The sequence below is a fragment of the Cynara cardunculus genome (assembly GCF_001531365.2).
Source record: "Cynara cardunculus var. scolymus isolate 2C chromosome LG 17, CcrdV1, whole genome shotgun sequence".
Taxonomy (NCBI): domain Eukaryota; kingdom Viridiplantae; phylum Streptophyta; class Magnoliopsida; order Asterales; family Asteraceae; genus Cynara; species Cynara cardunculus.
The window spans coordinates 32,196,501-32,204,149 of record NC_037544.1 but is presented as its reverse complement, the minus strand read 5'-3'; the positions used below and the strand labels follow the sequence as shown (position 1 = coordinate 32,204,149).

Here is a 7,649-nt window from a genome sequence, read left to right as displayed (position 1 = left end):
AAGCCACAAAATATCATTTCAAATTTGATCAACAAGTCCGATCAATCAAATCTGGTCAACACTCATTCGGATAACAAGTCCGGTCAACCAAATCCGGTCAACACTCATCCGGATAACAAGTCCGGTCAACAATTCAATCAAGCCTCATCCGTATTAACACTTGGAATAAAATCCATTTTGTTGTCCGAATATCTAATCCGGTTAATCATACCACACACTTGCTAATCGGTTTAACACTTAAAATAATTTCAAGTTTGTCCGGATAACAAATCCGGACACTAGTCCGTTCAACTCTCATCCAGTTTAAAGATAAATCGTTCAACACTCAACCGGTTTAACCAATTCCGGACAGCAAACCGCTCACGGCTTGTCCGGTTTATACTAATCCGGTTACTAAACCGCTTAAAGCTTAGCCGGTTTAAAAACAATCCGGACAATACCCCGTACAAGGGTTGTCCGGTTTACACCCTTATCCGGTCAAGCTTTGTCCGGATAACACTTAAAACAAAAATAAACATGCTCTCTTCAAATAAGAATAATACGAAGCATGTAATTGAAACCAGTAGGATTTTAATACAAAAAGGTTTAGAAACCACTCACCTTTTAAAGCTTTTGAACACAAATTGCTTGCAATCAATTCCTTTTGAAACTGAATTCTTGAAAATAGCTTGAAATCAACTTAAATTCTTCCTCTAATATGCAATCCGGACAACTCTTTCTAACTCCCTCTCAAATTTCTCTCAAGTGACCAGAAGAAACCAAATGGAGGGGTAACCCCCTTTTTATACTTACCAAATGGGGAAAGTCGGCCAACCACCTTCCCCCTCTTTTTGCCACCTCTTGCATGCATTTATACATGCACACATGCACACACCTTACACACTCATGCATACATACATATATACACGTAAACATGTATCATGTATGCACACACACCTACATATATATATATATATATATATATATATACATATCAATATATATATACATATATATATATATTCAAATAATACATAAATACACATATTCGCATGTAGCAAATTATCATGCTATTACGAAAAATCATTTAGTCAAATATTCACGTATAAATTACCTTAGGTAATAACCAGGATCTGGTTATCACACCTCTCGAAATGGTCTTGGATGTGTATTGATGCAGCATGGAAAGGTTATTGTGTATGCTTCTCGCCAATTGAAACCCTATGAGGCTAACTACCCAACTCACGATTTGGAGCTGGCAGCTGTTATCTTTGCTTTGAAAATATGGCACCATTATTTGTACAGAGAGACTTGTGATATTTTTACAAATCACAAGAGCTTGAAGTACATATTTATCCAAAAGGAGTTAAACATGCGACAACGACAATGGCTCGAACTCCTAAAGGATTATGATGTTCGAATTCAGTACCATCCTGGCAAAGCGAATGTTGTCGCCGATGCCTTAAGTCGCAAAAACATTGGTAATCTGTCTTGTATAATGGTGCCACCTGAAATTTTTGTAGAGATAGAAAGGTCAGGTATTGAATTCTTTCTTCACGGAGATGTTGGTTTATTATCTGCTTGTACGGTTGAACCAACTTTGATTTCTCGACTTAAAGAAGGTGAAGATGGTGAATTATGGGCAGTTGTGCAAAAGTTGAAAAATGATCCAAAATCTGAATTTCGGGTAACAATGATGGTGTTATTTGGTTTCATGATCGAATTTGTGTACCTGATGTTGCTGATCTCAAAAATGCAGTCATGAACGAGGCCCACAACTCACCTTTCTCAATTCATCCTGGCTTTACCAAAATGTATAGAGACTTGAAACAATACTTTTGGTGGAACGGAATGAAACGAGATATAGCCAATTATGTAGCAAGTTGTTTTACATGTCAAAAAGTTAAACTTGAACATCAGCGGGTCAGTGGTTTACTACAGCCTTTAGAGATCCCTGTCTGGAAGTGGGAACACATCTCCATGGATATCGTAGTCGGGCTACCAAAAACACTAAGGCAAAACAATGCGATTTGGGTTATATTGGATCGACTAACAAAATTTGCTCACTTTCTCCCGATCCAGGAAACATATTCAGTTAGTAAACTTACTGAAATTTTCCAACAAGAAATCGTGAGATTACACGGTACGCCGGTTTCTATTACTTCTGATAGGGACCCGCGATTCACTTTACGATTCTGGACCGGATTGAATAAAGCATGGGGTTCGAGATTGACTATGAGTTATGCATTTCATCCTCAAACTGACGGGCAAACTGAGCGAACAATTCAGACACTCGAAGATATGTTACGGGCGTGTGTCTTGGAGTGGTCCGGTAGTTGGGATGAATTTCTTTATCTTGTGGAATTCTCGTATAATAATAGTTGGCAATCCAGTATTGGGATGGCTCCGTACGAGGCCTTATATGGACGAAAATGTCGTGCGCCAACCTGTTGGAATGAAGTCGGAGAAAAAGTCATCGAAGGACCCGACTTGGTTCGTATTACTACCGAAAAAGTCAATATTGCCCGCCAGAAAATGAAAGAAGCTCAATCACGGCAGAAAAGTTATGCGGACAAACATCGCAAGCCTCTCGAATTTCATCCAGATGATCATGTCTTTTTGAAAGTCTCGTCGTTCAAAGGCATCCGGAGATTTGGAATCAAAGGCAAGCTTAGCCCTCGATACATCGGTCCATTAGAAGTTTTGGAGCGTATTGGAAAAGTTGCATATCGTCTAGCCCTACCACCTCAATTATCGCACATATACAATGTTTTCCATGTATCGGTGCTTCGCGGGTACAATTACCACCCTCTTCATGTCATAGATTATCCGTATGATAATATTGAAAGTGATCTCTCCTATACTGAAGAACTAGTAGCAATTATCGATCAGGAGGAAAGAGTGATGCGACGAAAAGTAATTCCGTTTGTCAAAGTATTATGGCGAAATCATTCGGAACGAGAAGCTACATGGGAAACTGAAGATTCGATACGTAAAGAATATCCTCATCTATTTCAGGTATATATAGTCTCTAGACCTTAACTCAATTTTGGGGACGGAATCTTCTTTTTAGAGGGGGGGAATATAACAACCTAGATTTTTTTTATTGATTAATCTTGGTATATTCAATTACATGACAATTGGAGGCTTTATCTACTTGTACCTTGCTTAAAGTAGTTGTATTTTGAACTAATAATATAAGTCCAAGTTTTATGTAATTGGTCAATTATGTAGAAAATAAATTGGTCTTAGGACTAGAAATGTTAAGAAAAATCCATGTAAAGACTAATATTGAATTAGGCAATTGATGAGAAGTAACTTTTGCTAAGTGAGAATTCTTTTACTAACTATTTAAACCCTTAATTTCAGAAAATTAACTCTCATTTTTTCACCTTTCACTTTTCTCTCTAGACCTAAGCCCTCTCTTCACATAAACCCTAGATTTTGGTTGAACCTTCTCATGCAACTTCCAATTTGGTGATATTTTGAAGATTTAGAGCTAATGGATTGAAGATAATGTAAAGAAGCAAGGTATGAATCTATAAATTTCAAGATTTGTTGTAACATCTCCCGTCTCCGTGGTCCGGAACGGGCGGTGTCACTAATGGGACTTAATTCTAAGACACAAATATTGCAGAACTACTAATAAACTCCAAACGTAGATTAACTTCTAAAACATATTTTACAATCCAAAATATTACATTCTATCAACTATTTATAAGTTTAGAATATTATACATCTACCAACGAGTTTACCAACTTCAAAAAGTCAAACGCTCGATCTCAAGTCCCGTCCCTTATCAGTATCACTTGGAACCTGCCGTGTCAGAAAACAAGAACACGGCTGAGCACAGGGCTCAGTGAACAAATTGTATATAAACTTGAAATAATAATACGTAACATCGATAATAAAGCGGAAGACTTAAAAATCAATTAAACTGAATTCATAGATCCATCCTCGGCAGGTACATGATCGTAGGTGGGATTATCACGGGACTGAGAGCGATGAAATATGACTATTTTGAAGATGACCTTGGATAGTATAGTAGTTTTTGGTTATGTATATTTTGTAACTGTATCCATGTTGTCTTAACTTTTAGTCTACCACCTTCTTTTGATGGATGTTCATAGCAGCTCTGGTTATCCTGTATTTATATTAGCTATTTATATTGTTATGTTTTCCTCCGTAACACACTATCCTCCGGCCACGTGGGACAAGGCTGTTACAACCCAACTGCCTCTTTAGCAAGTCGATTCCATGTTTAAGGTTTCTTCTGCTACCAATCCAACCAAGTAATCCAGGTTCTTGGCTTTCAATCAAAAGAATCAAATTTTCGAGCAAGTGAGTTTCTTCACAATAGCAACCAAAAATGCTTTGTACTAGTTGTCTTTTTCAACCAGTCAATCAAACTTCGACCTTAATCGACGAGAGACAATACCCCCAACAACGACCCCTCCGTTAGTTCGGTATTGACATTTTGTTATAGAAAACAAAAAAATAAGAAGTCGTTTAATTATTTTGCTACTCATTTAGATACTTAGATTTGTGTTTTAGATACTTAGATTTCAACAGAAAGCTGGAGAATCTCGAAATCTAAAATAGACAAGACAAGAAGTTGGAAAATAAGAAAAAATCGGGGCCCGAAACCCGACCCCGACCGGAACTGACCCGATACCTGCGACATTCGCGGGTTTCGGGATACCCCCCAGATGTCTGATCAGGTTTTCGGTTTTGGGCTCGATCTGACCCACCACGTTTCTCACCTCTAGTTTTATTTGACGATAAAAGTTAAACATCAAAACCATCCAAAATCATAATGGTATAATTTGTAACAATTTTGCTAAACACATCCTTATATTTGAAACATGAAAACTTTTTATCAATTTTGGTTTCTGGTAATGGCAGATTCTAAAGCTCCCTCATCAATGGAGTGATGAAGATAAGAAGAAGGTGGTTTTAGACACTCGTGCGAGGTCTATAATAGCCATGGCTCTTCCTAATGAGGTATATCACTCAGTGATGAAACTTAAAACATAGAAAACCAAGTGGGACACTTTATGTGTTCAATATGAAGGTACTTCTGAAGTACAAGAATCAAGGAAGATAAATCTAGCAAGACATTGAAAGCTTTCTCTGTGGAAAGACTGAAACTTTATTTGAATTACATCAACATTTTAATTGTCTTATTATTTATTTGAGGAAAGTTAGAAGAGAATATTCCAAATCATAGATGCCAAAAAAGTTCCTAGAATGTTTGCTAGAATCATGGGATCATTATACCATGTGTCTCAAGATGTCCAATGACATGTCCTCCCTCACTCTCAGTACCCTTTATGGGATATTGCTGAAGCATGAGCAATCCCATCAACTGAAGAAGAATATTCTTAAGGACTCTAGAAAAATGACAAACTCTTCGTTAGCTTTGATCTCTGATAGCCCTTCAGCTGACCCTTCTATTTCTTTTATTCCTTCTATTTCTTTTGTATCTATCATTGAGTTAGATCTTTCTAACTCTGAGGGTTTGTCAGACACTGATCTTTCAGAGTTTGATGAGTCACTGGCTCTTCTTACTAACTCCTTTAGAAGGTTCTCCAGAAAAAGTAATTAACGTAGATCTCCCTCGCTGACTCTTTCTGGAAAGCCAAAGTCAAATGTTATTGACAAGACTTCAGCGATCTGCTACAACTGCGAACGCGAAGGTCACTTTTCAAATGAATGTAGGTCCAAGAGGACTGCGACGTCATCTTCCAAGCCCCCATCCTCCTTCAGATCTAAAGATGATAAATACCTTAAGCTGAAGGATAAGTACAAGAAGATGAAGAATCTTCAACGTAAAGGCAAAGGTCATGTCATGGAAGAGCGTGACTGGATTGATTCTTCTGAATAATCATCCTCTGATGAGGAAGATATAACCTATCTTTGTTTAATGGCCAAGGATGTCAAAGATGAACCATCGTAGACATCATTCTTCAGTGATCCCTCGTCATCTACTTCTGCTCAAGAAGTCAAAGGCATTTGGTATCCTGATAGTGGATGCTCAAGACATATAACTGGAGACAAATCCCTGCTCATTAACTACAAGGATGAAAGAGGCCCTTTCATGACTTTTGGAGGAAACGGAAAAATATATACCAAGGGCTTTGATATATTAACGAATGGTGCAACCACTTTCAAACGTGTGCATATGTTGAAAGACTGAAGTACAATCTTCTTAGCATTAGTCAGCTGTGTGATAAAAGATTTCACAGTGAAATTTCTTAAGAATTCATGTTATGTTTTTGACAAAGATGACAAGCTTTCTCTCATAGATTCTCTTCTGGAGAATATGTATGTCATCAACATGGATTCTTCCTTCAATAAGAATAACTATTTTCTCTTTAAAGCCTCTTCAGAAATCAACTGGCTATGGCACAAATGACTCTCTTATTTCAACTTCAAGACGCTGAATGAGCTGTCTCGAAAGGATCTTTTCGTTGGTCTTCCTCAACACTCCTTTGGAAAGGAATCTCTTTACTCAATATTGCAAAAAGGGAAAGCATACAAAGGCTAGCTTCAATTCTAAGCAAGTCTCTTTAGTGACTTCTCCTTTTCAGCTACTACACATGGATTTATTTGGTCCACTCAACATGCAATCTATAGCTGGAAAGAAATATACACTTGTCATTGTTGATGAGTATTCCAGGTACACTCGGGTCTTCTTTCTCAGATCTGAGAGTGATGCACCTGAAGAAATCATTTCGTTCGTCAGACGCATAGAAATACTGAACTACATTTGAGGACGGTCAATAAGGAGTGATCATGGAACTAAATTTAAAAACAATACCATTGATGACTTCTTTCTGAACAAGGGAATCTCACACTACTTCACAACTATGGGGAACTCCACAACAAAACGGGTTGCTGAAAGAAGAAATCGAACAATCATTGAGGCCAAACCCATTCCTGACATTTTATAGGCCTTGGAGGATATGTAAAAAGGGGCCCTCGATAAGTATGAAAGAAAGTTCAATATGTTGTTTCATCATCAGAAATAACATTGAATTCAAAAAATACTAATAATTCATATAAAACCATTTTTCCGAGAATTCGTAGACAAAATCAGCCAATAATTACTTTAAATTAAAATTATATATCAGATCATTTTTACATAGCATCAAAAATTCATTCCACACCCAACTACAGTCTATGATATACCTTTATTGTATAGATTGACATCATTTGGGGCCACCGACCACAATGTTGACTATTCAGAATAAGACTTTATGTAAATCAATATAAATCATTTGGGTTTCCATGCCACATTCTATTAATGTTTTCATCACCAATTTAAAGTTTTAGGGTTAAAACAAACTTATTAAAAAACACCAATCTAAATATCAAAAGTTCATCTTAGTTATAATTTGAGATCTTATTCTTGTTTTAGCAATAGGATAGTACATAAAATCCATGTACCTAATATTAGGTAACAAAGAGTCAATAATGTACGAAAAAACATGGTAGTTTTGAAATCGTAAATATAGATATAAGTTGGATCGTCTCATATGGTTGATAGTTTTTTTCAAAAGATTGGAGTTTTCTTATTTAATAACAAGAAATCTACTATTTTGTAATGCAAAAATAATACTCATGTGTACGGAATAATCAAAAGTCCTTGGAGATGAATGATGGAG

The 7,649-nt window shown here is 36.7% G+C and overlaps 1 pseudogene; it reads left to right on the top strand.

The window, feature by feature from the left end:
* LOC112499992 overlaps positions 1-5,866 on the top strand; it is a 9,727-nt pseudogene extending 3,861 nt beyond the window's left edge.
* Positions 5,867-7,649: the final 1,783 nt, after the last annotated feature.